This window comes from Vombatus ursinus, unplaced genomic scaffold, assembly GCF_900497805.2.
Source record: "Vombatus ursinus unplaced genomic scaffold, bare-nosed wombat genome assembly UNPS02014807.1, whole genome shotgun sequence".
Taxonomy (NCBI): Eukaryota; Metazoa; Chordata; class Mammalia; order Diprotodontia; family Vombatidae; genus Vombatus; species Vombatus ursinus.
In genome coordinates, this window is record NW_020954585.1 from 3,350,597 (window position 1) to 3,372,176 (window position 21,580).

The following is a 21,580-nucleotide window of genomic DNA, read 5'->3' on the forward strand; positions in this document are numbered from 1 at the left end:
ATACATGAGCAATCATATAAAACATTTCCATGTTAGTCATTTTGTGCAAGAAGACTCAAACAAGAAAGAAAGAAAAAGAAAGAAAGGAATGAAGAAAGAAAAAAGGAAAGAAAGAAAGGAAGAAGGAAAGAAAATGAAAAATAGTATGCTCCAGTCTGTATTTAGACAACATGAGTTCTTTCTGTGGAGGTGGATAGCATTTTTTCATCATGAGTCCTTTGAGATTGTCTTGGATCATTGTATTACTGAGAATAATTAAGTCATTCAGAGTTCATCGTACAATAGTTCTGTTAGTGTGTACTACGTTCTCCTGGTTTTGTTCACTTCACTTTGCATCAGTTCATTTTAGTCTTTCCAGCTTTTTTCTGAAATCATCCTGCTTGTCATTTCTTATAGGACAATAATATTTCATCACACTCATACACCACAACTTGTTTAGCCATTTCCCAATTGATGGGCATCCTTTCAATTTCCAATTTTTAGCCACCACAAAAAGAGCTGTCATAAATATTTTGTACAAATAAGTTCTTTTTCCCTTTTTAAAAAATCTCTTTGGGATATAGACCTAGCTGGATCAAAGGGTATGAACAGTTTTATAGCCCTTTGGGCATAGTTCCAAATTGCTTTCCAAGAGTATATTTTATTGTTGTAGTTGGAAGGGAAAGGGAGACTTCAATTGAATTAGGAAGTTGGTTGGGCCCCAAAGTGAGGAAAAGGGCATAGAAAGCAAAAACTGGAGGTACCATGACAAATGTCACCTAATTTATAATTTTATACATTTTCCCATCAATGCCCATGAGAAAAGAGCACAAATATAATAATAATGATAAAATAATGATAATTTATATGTATATAAAATAACAATAACATAATATAGTACTTTAAAATTTGCAAAGTAACTTATGTACATTAATTCATTGGAGCATCACAAGCCTGTAAGTGAGCTTTACTAGGCATTATGATCTCCATTTTACAGATGTGGAAACTGATACTCAGAGAAGTTTAGTGACTTGCCCAGAGTTACACAGCTTATAAATGTGAAAGGTAAGGTGTTTGTTTCTCACTTTACACTGCTCAACTGGCCTCTAGGTTACAGAAAACCTTATACCCACTGTTTGATTTTTTTTTTCAACAACTTCATAAGGCAGTTATTATCATCCCTATCATTTGAAAACCCGAGGCCTAGAGGATTGAAATGATTTTCTGGAAATCCCACAAAATAATAACTCTATGAGTTGGGACTTAAACTCAGGTGTTCTCTAAATCCAAAATTATTTTAGCTACACTGTTCTGACTCAGACCTTTCAAGATTCAATTTAAAAAAAAAATAAAAAACAACCAACCTAAATTCTTTGGAATTGAAGATGATTTGATCTGTTAAGTTTTCAGAGTCATTAAGAAATTTTCCGGGGTCATGATAAAAATCCCAAATTCCAAGCATCCTTCAGTATCTCACTGTCAGTCACTTTTGCTGTCAGTTAGCCCAGCACTATGTAAGGGAGTTTCTTACATAGTTCAGTCTGACTTGTTTTTAACTATACACATTTATACTATGTCACTTGAGATGCGTAATGGCCAAAGGAAAGAATGACAGAGGCAGATGGGAACAATGATTTTACATTTGAACATTATAGAAACTGGGAAAAAAGTGCTCTATTTTGTTGAGGTCAATTTTTAGCTTTAGAAAGGGCATCTGACTGGTTGCGAAAGCTCTGATTACAAGGAAAAAGTGTTGCAAAAAATGATCTTGACATCAGTTCAACATATCCAGTGTGACCTGGTCTGAAGCAATATTCTGTCCATTGCATTTCAGGCCATACTCTGCAACAGAAGGACCCCAGGCAGAAAAGGGGCTGGCCCTTGTGGCTATACTCCAGTCTTGGTCTTACCTTAACTTTTTTTTTCTTGAGATTACTGGTATTTTGGGGGAGGGGACAGGGAATAAGCATTTATATAGTGCCTAATAGATGCCAAGCACTGTGCTAAGAGCTGGAAGGGACCTTAGAGATAATCCAGTCCAACTCCTTCACTACCCTGATGATCAGATCAATTTGCATATGGAGAAGAGAAAGACCACTTCTTCCAGAGCTAAATACCGCTATATCCTTGTTGGATATCCTTTTTAGATCCGGTCAAGTAAACTCCATTTGTTAACTGTTCACTGACCTGAAAGTGCTTCCTTTCAGTCCAACTTCAAACCTGAGGAGGGTATTGACCTGAGTAAAGCTTACTCTTAGTAGTCTGGAAGAGTCAGCAGGGAGCAATGATTATACCTACTCCTCCTCTTGGACGAGTAAGTTGATGTACATGAGAGAGAAGGTTATCCAATAGTGGAAAGGATAACCGAGGATGTTCTAGCCCTTTTGTTATTCTTTATGGCAAAATAATATTCCACCATATTCACATAACATAACTTGTTCAGCCAATTGCCAAGCAGTGATGGGAGCACACATTGTTGCTACAAATGCCTCTGGGGTCCTTCACTTTTTTGACTCTGCTACTCACTTCAATCATTTGATCATTCATCCAATCACAAGATCCAATAGATCAAGCAATCAAAAAGCGTTGATTAAGCATCCACTATGGGCCAGGCACTCTGGATTCAAAGACAAAAATGAATCAGTCCCTGCCTTCTAGGAACTTGCGTTTTATGGAGCAAGGGAAACAACGTGTATACATATACATACTTGTAAAAATAAATACAAGGTAATGGAGAGGGGGAAGGCACTAGCTCTGGGAGGGAGTAACACATTTACTCACTATCCAAATCACTGTTATGATCTGGGACAATGAATCATTCAGAGCTTGAGGGTTCACATAAGCAATCCTTTTACTAAAATCATATTCCAATACTCCCAAAGTAGAAATGATTACATTAGGTGATGGTTTAAAAGTAGTCCAGAGGCTAAAAACAAATTAAAAAAAACACTGGAAGAAGGTTAGAAAACATTCAGAAAGGAGGATCTCTGAGATCCCAGTAGTTCTTGACTAAATCCCTAAAATTATTTTTATATTCTTCTTGTCAAAAGGCTCATAGCTGGGTCTCCAATTAATCTACCTGGAGGTAAAAATAATGCCAATTGCAGGTTTGTCCCACAACTTTCTTGCCTGCTGCAGGCTGAGATTGTGGGATTTGAGGGGGTTAACTCCCACCTTAAGGTAAATGAAGTCAGCAAGCATTTATTAAGCACCAGAAGTACAAACAAAAAGAAGGGCAGAAAACAATCCCTGCTCTCAAGGAGTTTACAGTCCAATGGAGGAGATAACATGCCAACAACCACATACAAACAGAATATAGATAGGATGAAATGGAGATAATCTCAAAACAAAGACACTAAAACCTTGGCCCACATTTAACATAATCAATATCTCTGTTACCACACTGTAACACTCTTCTCACCAAGGCTGGTTTCCATGGTTGCCACATTTCCCCATATACCAGTGCTGGTTTCCTGATCATCTGAAATATTTCTGCAGAATTGTAGTTAACGTTCTTGCTTACCTGTTCCCACGGTGTAGAAAGTGGAAATATGTGGAAAGGGTGGGAAAAATAACCCTACAGTCAGGGTTTGTGTTTGTACCCTGCCTTTGATATTTACTACGTCTGTGACCTTGGGCAAGTCACTTAACCTCCTTTCCCCTCACTTTCCTAAACTAGAAAATTTGGAGGTTGTGCTAGATGACTTTGGAAGGCCTATGAATCTTACTATACAAGCTGCTTTAGAGGGAACCTCTCTGAGCAATTGGCCCATTCCAGCCCCGTCTACGCCATCCCCTTCTCCTGGTAACTCTCAGGGTTAAACTCTGTCACTGTTCTTTGCTCACACCAAAAAGCAAATGGAGCTCAAAGTGTTGGTCATGTTGGTGTAGGTTTCTGGCATCATTTATGAGTTCATGATTGCCTCCATGCTCAACATATCCCTTCATAGTGTACAATGAGGCAGCTCAATAGATAGAGGGTTGGATCTGCACTCAGGAAGACTTGAATTTAAGTCCCACCGTAGACACTTGCCAGCTGAGTGACCCTGGACAAGTCACTTAAAAGTCCTCATCTATAAAATGGGGATCACAACAGCACTTACCTCTCAGGGTTCTTATAAGGATAAAATGAAATAATATTTATGAAGCCCTTTGCAAACTTTAAAGTGTTATATAAATATTAGCTCTTCCAGTAAAGCCCATAATCTTGCTGTTATTAAAATGTTAGCCAGAGTTTTGATGAAGTCCTACTGAATGATAAAGTGGGCATAGAATCTCAGATTTATTGCTGGAAGGGACTTTAGAGGTCATTGAGTCCAATGCCCGCCCCCCCCTTTTTTTTTTTTACAGAAGAGGTCACTGAAATTGAGAGAGGTAAAATAACTGATGGGGGCTAATAGATAGAGCCCTGGTCCTGGAGTCAGGAGGACCTGATTTCAAATCTGGCCTCAGATACTCACTAGCTGTGTGACCCAGGGTCTCTTGACCCTGTTTGCCTCAGTTCCTTATCTGTAAAATGGGAGGAAATGCAAACTTCTTCAGTATCTTTGCCAAATAAAACCTCAGATGAGGTCACAAAGAGTTGGACATGACTGAAATGATTCAGAGAAGTAGGGGGAAAGTAACTTACCCTAGTTCACAAAGGCAGTAAGTGGAAGAGCCAGGATTTGAATCCGGATTCTCGGATTCCAACTCCTAGTCTTGCCTTGATTTCCTTTGCATAGCCCTTGAGCACATGGACAGTAAGGATAACGAGATAAAATGACTGGAGGTGACAAAAGTTCCCTGGTCCTGTAGTGAGTATAGAATGATGGACTTAGAGTTAGAAGGAAACTCCCTCATTAGATTATAAGCTCCTTGAGGCCAGGGACTTGCCTCTTTCTGTATCCCCAGCACTTAGCACAGTGCCTGGCACACCTTAGATGCTTAATAAATGTTGAGTGATTGATTAAAAGATATCTAGTCCAACCTCTTCCTTTTACTGATAGGGAAACTAATAAATGGGATGACTTGGGCAAGCTGATGGAGGCACTTAAGGGCCTGATTGGGAATTGAACTCAAGTCCCCAACCTCCTTTCTCCTGTTTTCTTACTAGTACCTTAGAGTTCTAATTCCGGCCTTTTTCTCAGCTTCTAAGTCATCAGTGATAGTTTACAGCCTTTTCCAGAGCAGCAATAGCAATGAATAATGGTCATTTTCATGGCACCTTTCTTGAGGCAATTCATAGGCCTCACTCACATGAATCATTATGCCATTCCAGTGAAACAGGACATGGGGATACAGAGCTCTCTGTCTTTCCCCCTTCTGCAGGCAAAAGTGCTCAGTCCTGGATTGTCACAGAGTTTCTACTCTGCCAGGTTATGCTGTGAGTAGGTTTTTTGTTGTTGTTTTTTTGTTGACTCAAACCTGATGATCAATTTCTAAACCTGTCACACTGTGTTCATTGTGGCCATACAGAAAAAAGCACATGAAGAAACACAGTTGGAGTCCCCTAGGAAATCTCAAACTAAACTCATGCAATAAATACTTAGACTTTTAGTAGAAGTGTTTTATTTATTTATTTATTATAAGGAATAGATTTTGAAGATTCTAAGAAGAGTCTTTTTCCTCACTTCCCACCAAACCCCTGATGGAAAAAAAAATAAATTTTGCCAAATGTCTGGCATTTTCTTTGACATTCTGTCAATAAAGATTCATTTCTTTGCATCTTCCAACCCTTCACCAAAATGCAACTAGTGCTAAAAGGGCTCCCACTCATCACCATCATAAGTTCAAATATGATTAAGTTACTTTCTAATCCCAACCATTAGACAAGAGCAACCTAGGCCCTATAGGAATGATGAGACCAAAGCAGAAAGCAAAAGACCCAGGGAGAAGAAAATTTTTAAAAAATCAGAAAAGTGTGTATGTAGTAGGGGTTGAGGATGAGGTGAGGAATAAGGAGATAGATTTTTTTTTCATTTTATTCTCCCTCAGTACCACTTTTAGTGGAACATTAGATAAAGTGTTGGACTTGGAATCAGGAACAATCAAAGAATCAAATTCTGCCTTAGATACTTACTAGCTGTGTGGGTCTGAGCAATCTCTCTCTCTTTTTTTGTGAGACAATTGGGGTTACGTGACTTATCTAGGGTCATGCAGCTAGTAAGTGTCAAGTGTCCGAGGCTGGATTTGAACTCAGGTAATCCTGAGTCCAGGGCCAGTGTTCTATGCACTGCATCAGCTAGCTGCCCCAGGTAAAATCCCTTAATCTCTCTCAGCCTCAGTTTCTTCATTTGTAGAGTGAAAATAATAATAGTACCTCACTCATAGTATTTCTAGGATCTAGTCTTTGGATCTAGAATGGATCAGATAGCACATATAAAGTGCTTTCTGAATCTTCAAGTGTTATATAAATACAAACTCATTATTATTATTTGACTTTTCAAAAAGATTAAAACATTTGAAAAAGTCCCCAACAAAAAGAGAAGGGAAGGGATGTCATGTGTGGGGAGTTGACATCAATTTTCCCCTCTTTTGCTCTACTTTTTTAATGTTTACACAGAGGGTGGGCCCTTGGAAATGATCATGGTGGAGGGGGTTGCAGGCATGCTGAGCCACTGGAGAAAGGATAAACCATAGAGATTATCAAAGAAAAACTTTACCATCTAATTTTGACCAGGGTAGATGGGCCCTGATATAACCTATTCCAACATGTTGGATTGGGAAAAACATCAACTGACTAGATTTTAATTCAGAGGACCCAGGTACAAATCTTTTCTGAACTTTAGAAAGTGGAAATGACCTTGGCCAAATCATTTCCTTTCTTTGTAGCTCAGTTGCTCCAATTTTAAAATGAAAAAATTTTTTGGATTGGATGAATACAAAGACCTCTTCCAGCTCTTCAAGATTATGAAAGTAGTGAATGATATAGTGGAAATAACAATAACTAAATTTTATAAAGTGTTTTAAGGTTTATAAAAAAATTTACAAGATTCTCATTTTATCTTTAGACCAACCCTGTGAAGTAGGTGTTATTATTACTTCCATTTTAAAGATGAAGAAATTGAAGCAGAGAGAGTGGTTAAGTGACTCGCTCAAGGTCCCACATCTAACACACATCTGAGGTCGGATTTGAACTCGGGCCTTTTAGACTCTAGGTCTAGCAAGCTTCTCCACCATACCACTTAGTTATTGCCTCTCTCTCCATGCTGACCGTTCATTGGTCCACACACTCTAAATAATGTGAATTGTGTCTTTTAAAGCAAGGGCTTGGCTTCCTAATTGCCATCAGGAGAGGCTAGAATGGAATGGGGGAATTTCCAGTCTCTCCAATAGGTTCAGTGTGTCATGTCAAGCAAAGGATTCCTGTGCCTTTGCCTGAGTGCCTTTCTTTACCAACTTGAGAGTGCAAGAGAGAGTCCATGGTTTCTGTATGTTGACAATTGGTAATTTAAGTGACGGAAGTAAAATTCCATTGACAAATTGTTTGCTTTTGCTTTGATTATTGTTTGCTTTTACAAATGGAGTACACAGAAACATAAGATGGTAAACAAAGGCACTCAAGCAAGGCCACAGGAATCTAGGTTAGCTTTCTTGACTGAGACTGTTACAATTCTAGTGCTGTGTGACTTGCTTTGGGAAGAGTGAAGGATGCAGAGAAGCCCATACCTTTTTTTTAGGAGACAGGGAAAAGTAGCCTGCCAAATGCACTATACCTGTTGGAGAGACTGGAAATGTCAAATACTAACACACTTATTTTTTTCTGTACATCAAATGTAAAATGTTGGATTCAAAACATTTTCCCTATTCACCTATAACCAATTCAACTTTGAAAGTAAATCTTCCCTTGGCCAGGTCCTAAGATGTATGTGCTGTGGTTGCCATTTTTGTCCTCTTTCTATATCACCCCAAAAATGCAAAGCATCCTGTACTTAGATATCTAGTTTCATGGGAATTAAAGTCTTTAGCACTCTGTTTAGCTCCATCCTTGAAGCCCAGGGTATCCTAAGAAATGTAGTTTTATTTCTATTAGATAGACTTGTGTTTTACATCCGCAAGAGGAACAGACTGGAAAGGGTCTTTAGCACCTTTACAATCTCATTTCTCTGCTTTCTTTTGCCCTCATGGGATACCTTACTCCTTCTGAGGTACTTAGTACCCTCTTGCCTATACTCTTAGATGAAGGCTCAGATATCAGTCACTTATCCATTAGTTTGAATATCTCTCTCAGAGTATTTGTATTTTAAGCCTTATCTCCAATTGTGAAAATAAAGCTTTATCCCCTATTAAAGGAATTTAAAGTCTTATTCTGTGGGAGGTATTTAGAGATAGATAGGTATTCCAAGTACCCAGAAATAACACCAAACAGGTGACTACCTCCTTACATTCCCACTTGGTCTCAACTTGGCACATGATATGACAATACATGTTGTTCACTCCTAGCCTGTTTCTGTGTTTATAGACTTTAAATTTTACTTTATCTTGGTTGGTTCACTTTGGTGTATAAAGAAAGCTCTTTAATATTCTCCAGAAACAGTAGATTAGGTATCCCTGAGGAATCCTGCAGACCTCAGTGGTGTCTCTGGTCAACCTAAAACATAGGCTAAAGTGAAGGAAGAAAAGAAGAGGCAAAAGAAATAAAAGGGGAAAAAAAGATTGAAAGGGCAAAGAAAAGATAAGAGAGTGGGTCATCTATACCTACCTTAGGCCAGGCTTGCCTTAGATATACTGTAATGGGAATGAATAGTTACTAAGTGGAGGAATTTCATACTCATGGAATGCCAGAGCTAAAAGGGACATTAAAAGGTCATTTAGTCCTTCTCCTTTATTTTGTGTGTAAGGAAATTTAACTAGGATGGGCTAGGAAGGAATTACACACACACACACACACACACACACACACACACACACAGACACATCTCCATGACGCTGCAGATATTGCATTTCAGTCCACTATTAGAGATGCCTTTCTTTGTATGAAGTTAATCTGAGTAAGTGTGGACTACTCATTCAGTTGCTATTAGTCATAAACACCTTATTGCATCAGGAAAAAATGAAGGGTTGAATTAGACTGTTTTTCTCATGAGGTTGTTGTCAGGAAATTGCTTTATAAACCATAACGCACTATCTAAGCATTAATTATTATGATTACGGCTATGCTACCTTCCTCCTTTAACATTTTGTGATCCCACCTTGAATTATTTGATAATAATAGATGTAACATGTATACAACACTTCAGAGTCTCTAGCTTCCTTCAAAGCTCAGATTGGGGGGCTACCTCTAACAGAAATCCTACAATTGCCATTGCAATCCCTTTCAGTTGGTCTCCCTGACTTGGGTCTCTCCTGCTCCAGTCCATCATTTACTCAGCTGTCAAATTGTTCTTACTAAAGTGCAGGTCTGACCATGTCATCCTGCTATTATCTCATTTGATTCTCAAAACAACTCTAGGAGGTGGGTGCTATTAATATCCTCATTTTATGTGATTTGCTCAGGGTCATACACCTAGAAGGTATCTGAAGCAAGATTTGAATTAAGGTCTTCCTTAATCCAGGCCCACCACTTTATTCACTGTGTAACCTGTCTCATATTTTCCAAAATTTTAACTTCAAATAGTGCAAATTTAAATATATGAGACCCCTTCATGGGATTCATTCTTCATACTAGTCAGGACCTAGCTGTGGATTTGGGAAGAGTGGAGGATGCAAAGGAGCCCATAGCTTTTTTTCAGGAGACAGGGAAAAGCAACCTGCCAAACACAGTGTACCTGTTGGAAAGCCTGGAAATGTCTGAGAAATCAGAAATAGGAGTAATGGGTACACATTTTGGAAAGGTCAAATTTCAACTTAATGCATGGAAAAAAATTCTTAATAATGAGAGCTGCAATGACTAATTTGGAAAATGTTTTACGTGACTTCATATGTACATTAAAGTATTACATTTCTTGTCTTCTCAGCAGTGGGGGATAGGTGGAAGAAGGGAGAGAATTTGGAACTGAAAATAATAATTTAAAAAAAAAAACCCTGAGGGTAGAATGATGTTCCTCAGGACTTATTAGTGGTTTCCTGCTACTGGAACTCTGCAAGCTGTGAACTAAGGATTCATAACCATGTGATCAAATTAAATTGAATGACCACTAAGATTCCTTCCCATTCGATTGTGAACTCCTTGAGGTAAGGGATTGTCTTTTGCATCTTTCTGTATCCTCCATGCTTAGCACAGTGCCTGGCACATTGTAGGTGCTTAATAAATGCTTATTGACTGACTGACTGACTGATCTTCCAACTTTGGTATTGGTTGTTTCATTGATTCTTGTCTTTCCATGACACTGGGACAAAAGGGACCATGTTGGAGCTGGATGTTGACATGGCCCTGAGCCTCTATCCACTAGTAGTCCCATGATTTTTCTGTGTTGTAGTGCAGGATCTAAGTATGCCAATGCTATTTTTTAAACATTTAAATGATTCATTACCTTTGCCAGATATAATAACTGCAATGAGAAATAAAGATTTGAGATTGTATATGTATGTATTTATATATATGTGTGTGTGTAATATATACATACATATACATACACACATATGTATGTGTGTATGTATGTATGTATGTATGTATGTATGTATGTGTGTATCAACAATGATGTAACACAAAGAAGGATCCAGGTAGAACTCAGCAATAATTTTTGTTGTTGTTAGCTGTTCAATCTATCTGACTCTTTGTGACCCCATGGACCATACCACACCAGGTCCTTCCATGCTGCACTCTCTTTCAAAGTCTGTCCATAGTGCTTTCTTGGCAAAAATACTAGAGTGGCGTGCCATTTCCTTCTCCAGTGGATCACCTTTTATCAGAGTGCTGTCCTATCACCTGTCTGTCTTGGGTAACCCTGCACAGCATAGCTTGTAGTTACATTGATCTACACAAGCCCCTCCCCCATGACAAGGTAGTATTCCAGAAGGGCAGCAATGATTAGTGTGGCTTTATAAGGAGATAGGTTAAACAATTTGGTGAGCGGCTTCTGACAGAGCTTTGCAGAATAAGGCTTTCAGCGCTTTATGACTAAATGTTTCATTTGGATTATAGTAGCTTAGAAAAATTGATTTTGCTTGCTTTTTGATTAAGAGAACAGGATTTGATCAGGAAAATCCAATTAGATGATAGAGAGGCAAAAAAAAAAGATGAAGTTGCCTACATAGAGTCCTGAATCTTAGACATCTGTCTAGCTTAAAATAGGGAGGAAACAGTGATCTCTACCCCACCGCCCACTCAATTGACTTTTTAAAAAAGCATGTTAAGTCAGAGTATTGGGATAATTGGGGCCAGCTAGTGAATGTTTCTGCCTTGATAATCTGATCAGCCAAAAAAATTGTTTAAAAAAAAAAGAAAGAAAAACGTTTTCAAAGGCTGTTTGTTCATTTGATTTCACATGTCTGGAGGGGATTGGCACTAGTCTTTTACTAACCATAAACTACAATGCAAAGGTGTCATAAAAACCATCTGTCTATCATTCATAAAATGCAATGCTACCTTTCTGAGAAGCCATAAGCCATTCTGGCATTTTGCCAAGAAATAGCCAATAAAATCATACTATAATGACCCCACAGCACACTTTCCAAGATAAAGACTATTTCAGGCAGCTGCTTCCATGCTTTACTAGTGTGTTATAATTTTATGCCCCCCAGATTATTAACTTGTTCAGTATCTTGCACCCATCTCTTATCAACTGCTTCCCATTACAGACATTAAAATTACATAAAATGCTGAGCAATTTTGATGAGCAAAAGACATTGTATCGCTGTGTAGTCAGCGATAGCAAAGGCAAATTAGTAAATTAATGCAATTGCATCCCCATACTCAGGTGCCTGGGGAAATGATATATATCTTAATGATTTTTCTAGAGTGTAGTTTCCTAGGCTCAGGCAAAGACAGCAGTAGCTGGAGGCTAAGCCTTGCCCTGCTTTTGAGGCAGGCAAAGGGACAATGCCTCCTGACAGATGTTTCTTAGGAGACAGTGGCTTAACCATATTGGGTGTTAGATCAAACAGGAAGAGGAATGTCTTTGAATGAGAACTCAGCTACAGGAAGTTGCTGGGTGGGAGGCAAACCTTTTCCTCCAAAACAGAGCCACAGTAACCATGCCTATATGATTTGACAGGGCAGCTAGGTGGCATAGTAGATAGAATGCTGGTCCTGGAGTCAGGAAGATCTGAGTTCAAATCTGGTCTCAGACATTTATTAGCTGTGTGATACCGTGCAAGTCACTTAACCTTTTTTGCCTTGGTTTCCTTATCTGTAAAACGAGCTGGTGAGAGAAATGGCAAACCACTCTAGTATCATTGCCAAGAAAATCCCAAATAGGATCATGAAGAGTCAGATATGGCTAAAAATAAATAAACAACAACAGTTATCTTTTCCATATTATAACGTTCCCCATCACAATCCTGATATAGCACAGTTTCAATATATTACATACAGGTTGGCATAAGAAATAAAATGGGGATTTTTAGGCAGTTTTGCAGAAGCTGCAGATAACACATGAAGGCTAGCAAAAAAAAAGCTTAGAAACTCAGAAATGCATAAAATATATGTATAGTATTACATGATATCAACATATTTTATCTTTTAATACCATAACAATATGACGTCTTCACTGGTACGAAGAGAGGGCCAAAAAATTTTATGTGGATTTTCCAGGTTTCAGTGCTATGCATGCTCCTAACCCCCATGATCTGGAACTGTAGTGTAAGGAGTGACTGAGGTAGAGAGCACTTAGAGGCAGGTATGTCAGGTGCTCAGCCAACCACCTGAGCACACATGCTTTTTTTTTTTTGTGAGGCAATTGGGGTTAAGTGACTTGCCCAATGAGTGTTATGTGTCTGAAGCCGGATTTGAACTCAGGTCCTCCTGACTCCAGGGCCCGTGCTCTATCTACTGTGCCACCTAGTTGCCCCGCACACATGCTTTTAAATCTTCCCCACTGTAATGATTAAAAGAAGACCTTGCTATGATAGTCAAATTCAAGTTCACAGATGCCCTGAAACAAACAACAAAAAATTGACTCTTAGTAGCTCTGCCCCCTTTACCACCGTTCTGGTCACTGCAGAAGTGAAAGAAAGCCATATAGGATGGGGGCCATTTTGTATTTTTCTTTCTTTCATGGCTTGCTAAGGCCATGAATTCGTTATTATTTGGAAAGCTTGTGGCTAGAAGCACACATTCAAAGCCTTACTGATATGGTAGAAACCTCCAGAGCTTATGTTTTGCTGACACAGCCTCTGAGAACCCAAGGTTACTTACACCTATAGTGAAGTGTCAGAATGGCAGGCAGCCTGAGTGGCCTTCAGTATGTTAGATGGACTCCCTCTGGTGAAAATCTGGGAGGATATAGACAAGAGTAACCCAGAAGGGAAAAGGAAAGATGAGCTTTAATGTCCATCTTTGGAGGGAGCATCCAAGTTGATGTGATCACAGATCCATTTGCATATTTCAATATATATATAAGAACACAGCCCTGTAATGGTGTTTTTGATATTAAGGCCAGCCATACTGGATATGAAATAGTCAAAGAAAGTATAGTGCATCATCAAAGTAGGTTACCTATCTATCTATCTATCTATCTATCTATCTATCTATCTATCTATCTATCTATCTATTTTCACTGCAGATGGAGATGGGGTTGCAGAACCAGGAAAGCTCGAGAATTCTCATTGGTGTTACATAATCAACCTGGATCATCCTTCTGCGTAAATTTTTAATCCTTGAAGTTTTCTTTTGCAAGATTTGTACCCTCCCCCCCATTGGTGTTATCTGTCAATGTTCTAAAACAACAGCAATCCCTCATAGAGGATGTGTTGATCTTTTCTATCCATTGGACAGCAGGAGTAACTGTTGAACTTTACCTGGCCTTGACAGATAAAAACAAGAATTATCCTGTAACGAGATTTAGCCCTGAAATGTGCTAATTTATTTTCATATATTTTCCCTTCCACTATTAAAAAAATAGTAGTGTCAATCAAGGATGGACGTATTTGACACATGAGATGAGAAACTCAGAAAAGGTCAAAGGAGTGTCATAGACATGTTTGGGTCTAATTTAGTACAATGAGAAGAGTTTTGGTTTCAGAGCCCAAATCCAGCTCTTATACTTTGCAAAAGTAACTTTGGCAAAGTTCCTTCCCCTCTCCTTGACCTTCTATTCCTCATCCATAAAGTGAACAACTTGGTCTAGATGACCTTGGAGCTCTAAATCTATCAAACTAGGACTTGTGTTCGCATCTTGATTCTGTCACTTACTACTTGTGTGTGACCTCAGACAAGTCATTAACATCTCCAGGACTCAATTTCCTCCATTTTTGAAAGAGAATGTTGGAACTGATGATCTTTAAATGTCCTTCCAGTTTAAATCTATGATCAAATATACTTTTTTATATTTTCTATGTGCTATACACTGTGATAAGTGCTGGAAACATGAGTACGATCAAAAATAAAGACAGCCCTGGTCCTGAAGGAGCTTATATACTAATGAGGGAAGATAATAAACAAAGGAAGTGGGAAAGTAGGGAGATGGGAAGAGTAGAGTAAAGGTACCCACTGGGGGGTCGGTGTTGAAGTCTGGAAAGTTAGAATACAGCTAGGAGAGAAATGAAGTTTGGTCAGCCCGGGCCCTTCCCCAAAATATAGGTTTCTCCATTTCTCCACTCTAAGAATGTTCATGGGCTATCTCTCATGCCTAGAATTCTCTCCCTCTTCATCTCTGTCTACTAACTTCCCTGGCTTCCTTTAAGTTCCAACTGAAATCTTGTCTTCTGCAATAAGGCTTTCATAATTCCTCTCAATTCTAGTGCCCTTCCTCTTTTAATTATTTCCTATTTATCCTACATAGAGCTTCTTTGTACATGTTTGCTTGTTGTCTCTCCCAGTAGATTGTGAGCTCTATGAGGGGAGGGACTGTCTTTTGCCTCTGTGTGTGTGTGTTCATGCACAATGCTTAGCACTGTGCTTGGCATATAATAGATGCTTAACAAATGTTTATTGACTAACTGGGAGGAATGGGAGAAGGAGAATAGTATGAAGGAGGGATATCCCACTGTACAAAGGGCACAAGGGCAGATGGGTGTCCCAGGGTGAGGCCTCTTAGCAATGGCAGAGATTCTGAGGTGAGGCAGGTACTTTTTGGGGGTGGGTGGGGTGTAAGGTATAAGAAGATTGGAAAAGTGAGGGAAGAGCCTATAAATGGCTTTGAATGTCAGACAGAGCCCTTTATTTGATCTGGGAGATGATAGGGAGCCAGTAGAATTTGCTGAGTAGGGAGTGGCATAATCAGAACTATGTTTTAGGAATGTCACTTTGGCAGCTGAGTGGAGGACAGACTAGAGTGGGGAGATAGATACATGGGGTAGGGAGACCAACTGGGAACTTCTTGCAATAGTCCAGGTGTCAGATGATGAGGGCCTGCACCAGGATGGTGGCAGTATCATTGGAGAGAAGGGGGCATACATGAGAGATGTTATGAAGCTAAAATCAACTGACCTTGGCAACAGATTGGAGAAAGGCTGAAAGAGTAAAGAACAGAAGATGATCTCTCTCTCTCTCTCTCTCTCTCTCTCTCTCTCTCTCTCTCTCTCTCTCTCATTACCTTCTGGTAAGGTGGAAGATTCAATCAAAGGCTATCTTAAGATCCCTTTAACTCTAAATATTTGTGATTTCTAATTTGACCACTGATAGACAGTGTGAATTTGAGCATCTTGTGTGACCTCTATATCTCTCAAATACTAATACTAACCCTTTTCTTGATCTCTCTGGGATGTTGCAGCAAATGCCTAATTCATCAGTCACTCACCACACCCTGGAACTGATCTCTAACATTTGAGTTTCTAGAATAGATTTTTCTTAAGACTTGATCTGATACTTATTATTTAAAAATTTCTCATCCTATATAGAACAAGAAATCTGCCTTCACTTTTAGAACCGCCCCCTTCCCCAGAGTTCCTCCCAGTGGACTGGTCTAACCCTCCTCCCTGCTTTGTGTTTTTGAGGCTCATATGCTCTATAATCCCTTCTCTTCAAAGAGATAATCAGTAGCTTTGGGACTGGTTGTGTTCCAGCTCAAAGAGAGTGACACAGTTGATTGGTCCAGTGAGAAAACCAGGGAAGCTTCTTCCCAGATTAAATAGTTGCTGCATTTCAAACAGGGAAAATACCTCCAAACAAATAAATTCATCTGTCATCATGGAATTCCTTTGTTTACATTTTTCAAAAACTAAGATTGAATGATTGTCCATTGTCCAGGGACTGGTAAACATGATAAGCATGGAAATAATGAGAGGCAGATATTCATGGCTAGCTGTTGCCTGGAGTGGAAGAATTTTAAGCAACACAAGATGAGAGGACTGAAACAATTAATGGTAGGAGAAAACAAACAAACAAACAAACAATTGGAATGCACTCCTGTAAGGCTGTCCTCTGACAAAACATTCTCTTCTACAGCAAACATACCTGAACTACTATCTAGTCTTATGGCTGTTGGATGGTTTCCTGATGCTACTGATTACTTTGGGGAAGTGGAATTTATATTACTTTACAAATCACAGAAGAATCACAGAAAGAGTTGACAGTGACCTCAGAAGCTGTTGAGGTCACCCTGGCCTGAAAGAGAATCTCTTCTACATAATTTAATAAATGACTATTGAATAAATAAATGAATGAATGATTGACGAATGAATGAATGAACATATCACTGGTATAAGCTTAGGCAAGTCATTTAATCTGTATTGACCTCAGTTTTCTAATCAGTAAAATGTAGAGGATTAGACTCAATGACCTCCAAAGTCTCTTCTAGCTCTGAGCTTACAACCCTAAGTAGTCATCTAGACTCTGGTTGAATGAGGGGGAACTTCCTGAGGAACCTCCTCAGGAAGCCAATTCTACTTATAGTCAACTCTAATTGATGTGAAGTTTTTCTTCACATCTAGCTTAAGTTTGCTAACTTCTAAATTTCACTCACTGTTCCTAATACATCTCAGTTCAATTCAGCAAGCTTTCATTGAACATGCACTATATTCACAGGACAGTGTTTGGTGCTGGGGATACGCTGACAAAAAAGGAACAACCCCTGACATTAAGGAGATTCTAATTTACTGGTTCCATTTTCTGAGCCAAGTAGAATAAATATAATTATTCTGCTTTATGATTAGCCCCTAAAACACTTGAAACTAGTTATCCTGGTGCCCCTTAAGGCTTCTCTTCCTTAAGCCTTGGAGCTGTAGAATAAGTCAGGAGAAGAACTAGGCCTATAATGTCATTGGCAAAGGAAACCTATAGGCAAGGAAATTCCCTTGACCGTTGGAGGTAAGCATCTTCTCTGCAACTTATTCTTAGAGAATTGCCTGGAAAATGAAGATGTTAAAAAAACTTCCTCAGTCAGTAAATATCAGAGGCAGAATTTGAATACAGCTCTTCCTGGTTTCAAGGTTAGCTCTCTATCCATTACATCATACTATTTTTTTCATGAGATAAGAATTTAAAAAGTTGCTGGAGTACTTCCTATCATGAATCAAAATCTCCCCAGCACATCCTATCACAGTCTTGATTTTTTTTTTTTACTGCCTTAGGAAGAAGGAGAAAAGAAGAAAAGAATGGCCTGGGGAGGGGAGGAGTGGTTTATAAATATTTAGAGTAGGTGGCCACTTCTGTGATATGGAGGCATGTATCAAGGAAAATGCTTACATAAAAGAGAAGTAGGATGGTGCCAAAGTATATTTGGCCCATTTTGCAATTTAATCTGAGGCTGATTCCAGGCTTGGGAAAAGGAAGAAGGAGAAAGGCAGAGGCAGAATAGAAGGCACACTCTGAAGTCATTTGAAGATCTGAGACACAGAATTGTGAAAGCAAAGTAATAAAGTTTCCAAAAGATGACTCAGCCTCCTGTCATTCCCCTTCAATTAAAAAAAAGAAAAAAGAAACCAACGCAAATCCATTTCAAAAGACTGCAGTGTTGAGACAAACTGCACAACGTAGGGAATTGAGCCCTGGAAAATGATTATAGAAGAAAAAGTGGATTTTTTTTTTCCTTAGTGCTTCTCATTGGTAACCCATTATTCAATAGATAATTTCTCAACTTTCCACTGTGCTGTGTTGAAACAGTGTCAGGTTTAGTTTTTTTTTAAATAGAATTAGCTAAAAATCCACATTCCTCCCCACCCCAATTTTCCAGTTCATGGTGCCCCATGGAGAGGTCACAGTGGACCAAACATCATGTAATGTTTTGTAACCCTCCTGGGAGACATGGGAAGGAGAGTGAGTCAGTCACCTTGGAGGCTTTAAAATGACCTTTGCTGTAGCTAGTAGATTGTGTTTCTTCTTTGTGTTCCAAATTCCCAAAGTCCATATGGATCCTTTTAAGATGGAGACCTCATGGTGTTTGTGATGAGAGAGCTGGGGAGAGAAGTTCTTTCTGGCAGCATCTATAAACATGCATGAGTCAAATAGTGGCTTTTGAAAGGAATCTTTAGATCTACTTTGTATCTTGAATTATGGTAAGTTTCTAAGTCAGATAGTCATAATAAATACACCATTTTTTTCAGAAATTATTTTGTATATATCATCCTTTTACTTATCTCTGTATATATGTGTGTGTGTGTGTGTGTTGTGTGTGTGTGTTTGTATACATATTATATAATAGAATATAAGCTCCTTGTGAGCAAGGGACTGTTTTATTTATTATGCTAAATGAATGTACTCACCTTCTAAGAAGTCAACTATGCTTGTATTCTAAAAATACTTCCATTGCCCATAACATTATTTTGTCAATGACTTCAGAACCCTTAATGTCCTTTTGAATTTCCTTGATCATTATATGGACTGGAATAGCATAAGCACATCTGGTCCTATGGAGTGGGAGTGGGAAAAGGATAAAGACAGATAAAAATCAGATGAAGGTGCAGAAAAGGGAAGAGGAAATATCAAGGACAAATGTACTTATCTGTGTATTGCTAGCACCTAACACATTGCCTGGCACATGGCAGCTGCTTAATAAATTTTTATTGGATGAATAAATTAACTATATAAACAGATCAGGTAATTTCTCTTTTATATTTTAAATAACACATTTGTTCATGCTTCCTACCTTGATTAGATAGAATTGATTCACTGATTTTATTTGAAAAAAAAAAGAAAGAAAGAAAGCTAAAATATAATTTGCTTTTTTCATTCTTTGCTTACTTTACATGGTTGTTTAGCCAAGTTTAAGCTAGAGCACTGGACTCATCTTCAGTCTGGGGCAATTATAGATTTAGAGCTGAAAGGGAACTTACAGGCCACCCAGTTCAACCTTCTCATTTTACAGAGGAGGAAATTGACACCCAGAAACTTAGGCACCTTGCCTAAGTTAGTGATGGAAGCAAGACTGAACCCAGTTCTCTGACTCCAGAGTCAGTGGTCTTTCCACTATAACTTGGGGCCTCTCTAAGGCTAGAGTAAGTGATGTATCCTGCTAACTTTTGGACTGACCTTTCAGAAGTAGGAATCTGGGGACAGCTAGGTGGAGTGGTGGATAGAGCACCAGCCCTGGATTCAGGAGGACCTGAGTTCAAATCCGGCCTCAGACACATAACACTTACTAGCTGTGTGACCCTGGGCAAGTCACTTAACCCCATTGCCTAGCCAAAAAAAAAAAAAAAAAAAAGAAGCAGGAACCTGTAGACTAACACAGAATGTCAGTGTGGCAACAGGTATTTCTGAGTCACCATCTCTGGTCTGAGTCTCCAGCCTTAGGTTGAGAGTCAGTGCATCAGCAGGCCAGTTCCAGAGTGCTTCCTTACGTCTCATACCAGCCCCACAGCTTGGTTTCTGTCCTTCCTCTTCTTCCCTTCCCCCATCTATTTCTTAACTGCTTTCCCCATCTTATATCATGCAGACACATCAAAACTAGTGCCTGTCGAATCTAAATTGACTTCAATGTTCACATATGTGGTCTGATCTCAGGGGTATCAATAATGCCTCTGCCTTAAAATTTGAGATTTTATTATAAACTAATATGTCATCATTTAAAAAACATTAACAACAAGAATAAAAATAGACATCATGCATCTAAATGAATGTGATCATCTTCAAAGTAGTCAACTTGGAAGACTATGTTGGTATTCCAAAAATGGTTCTGCTGCCCACAGCACCATTTTGACAATGACTTCAAAACCCATAATGTTCTTTTGAATTTCCTCCATCATGATATGGACTTGCGTACCATAAGCGTGTCTGGTCTTATGAACTGGGAGCAGGGAAAGGATAAAGAAAGGTAGAAATCAGAGAATGGAGCAGAAAAGGGAGGAAATACCAAGGACAAAGCTCCTGAGACTTCACAAGTTTACCTTCTGCAGTACTTGGATTCTAAATGACACCTATGTAAACCAAGAAATGAAAGGGGTTCTCGGGCTGCTGCCGTACAAGGGCTGTGATTAGGCAGAGATTTTAAGTGAGAAAAAGGATGATTCATAGATGCTTTGCACTATTCCCACCATAGTGGTTTTTGACCCAGTCCATTCCAAACTCATCCAATATTCTATACTGCTCCAGCTCTTGCTTCATGACGCCTTGCCTATTCACTTGAATTTATTTATCCCCATCTTACCTCAGCACAACATTCTGATAATCTTTACTCATCCATCATGGCTTGGATATATATTTTCTTCCTGCCCTGTAGGAAAGAGGATTGTTCTAATCACTGGCTGAAGGAAGCCCCATCCTTACAGAGAGGGAACAGAGACCTGAGAATCTTATCTTATACCAAAAAGCAAAAGACAAACCACCATCCCGACTGAGATAATAGCAGAGCCATATGTAGCCAGACAGACTGACCAATCTGTTGAAGCCCATAACAAATGGAAACAGGGCTCAGCATAGAGAAACAGATGTACGGATCTCTCTCAAAACCACCATCTGACTAATGCCATTTATTAGTTGCTACTGGCATGGATTTTGTTTCCTAAGTTTGTTCCTTGCAGGTACCTTGAAATCGCCATTATAAAAATGTTCACCTAGACGGGACTTCACTATTTTTGTCAAAGGCACCATCATCTTCCCAGTCACCAAGCTTTCAACCTTGGCATCATCCTCAACTCCTCGATCTCTCATGTCCCATACTTAATCAGTTGTCAAATATTCTTCTTAACCTGCACAACATCCACATCACACTCTCTAATCACATGACTACCATTTTAATTATAGGCCCTCATCACCTCCTAACTACACTGTTGTGATAACTTCCTAATTGGTATTGTGCTAGGCATTGTGGTAGGTGCTGGGAATACACAGATAGTCCCTGCCCTCAAGGAGCTTATATTCTATTATATGTACATAGATAAGCAAAAGCATGATATATACAAAATCATTTCTTCTAGATTCAAGTCTCTACTCTCTCCAATTTATCCTCCACATGAAAGATTAATTTTTGCTAAAGCAAAAGTTTGACCACATCACTCCCTGTTTGACATTTTAAGCTCTGAACACTTTGGTTTCATTCTATCTCTTCAAACTTATTATACATCATTACCCTTCCCATACTCTGTGGACCAGCCAAACTGGTCTTCGTGCTTTTCTCCACACATGTCACTCTAACTCTTGCCT

General features: G+C 39.0%; 1 long non-coding RNA gene across 1 annotated transcript; it reads left to right on the plus strand.

Moving 5' to 3' along the window:
- Positions 1 to 10,080: 10,080 nt before the first annotated feature.
- Positions 10,081 to 16,567, plus strand: LOC114052068. The gene is made up of 3 exons (XR_003570223.1): positions 10,081 to 10,134; positions 16,250 to 16,365; positions 16,448 to 16,567. It is a non-coding gene; the product is annotated as an uncharacterized LOC114052068 (long non-coding RNA).
- The last annotated feature ends 5,013 nt before the right edge of the window (positions 16,568 to 21,580 follow it).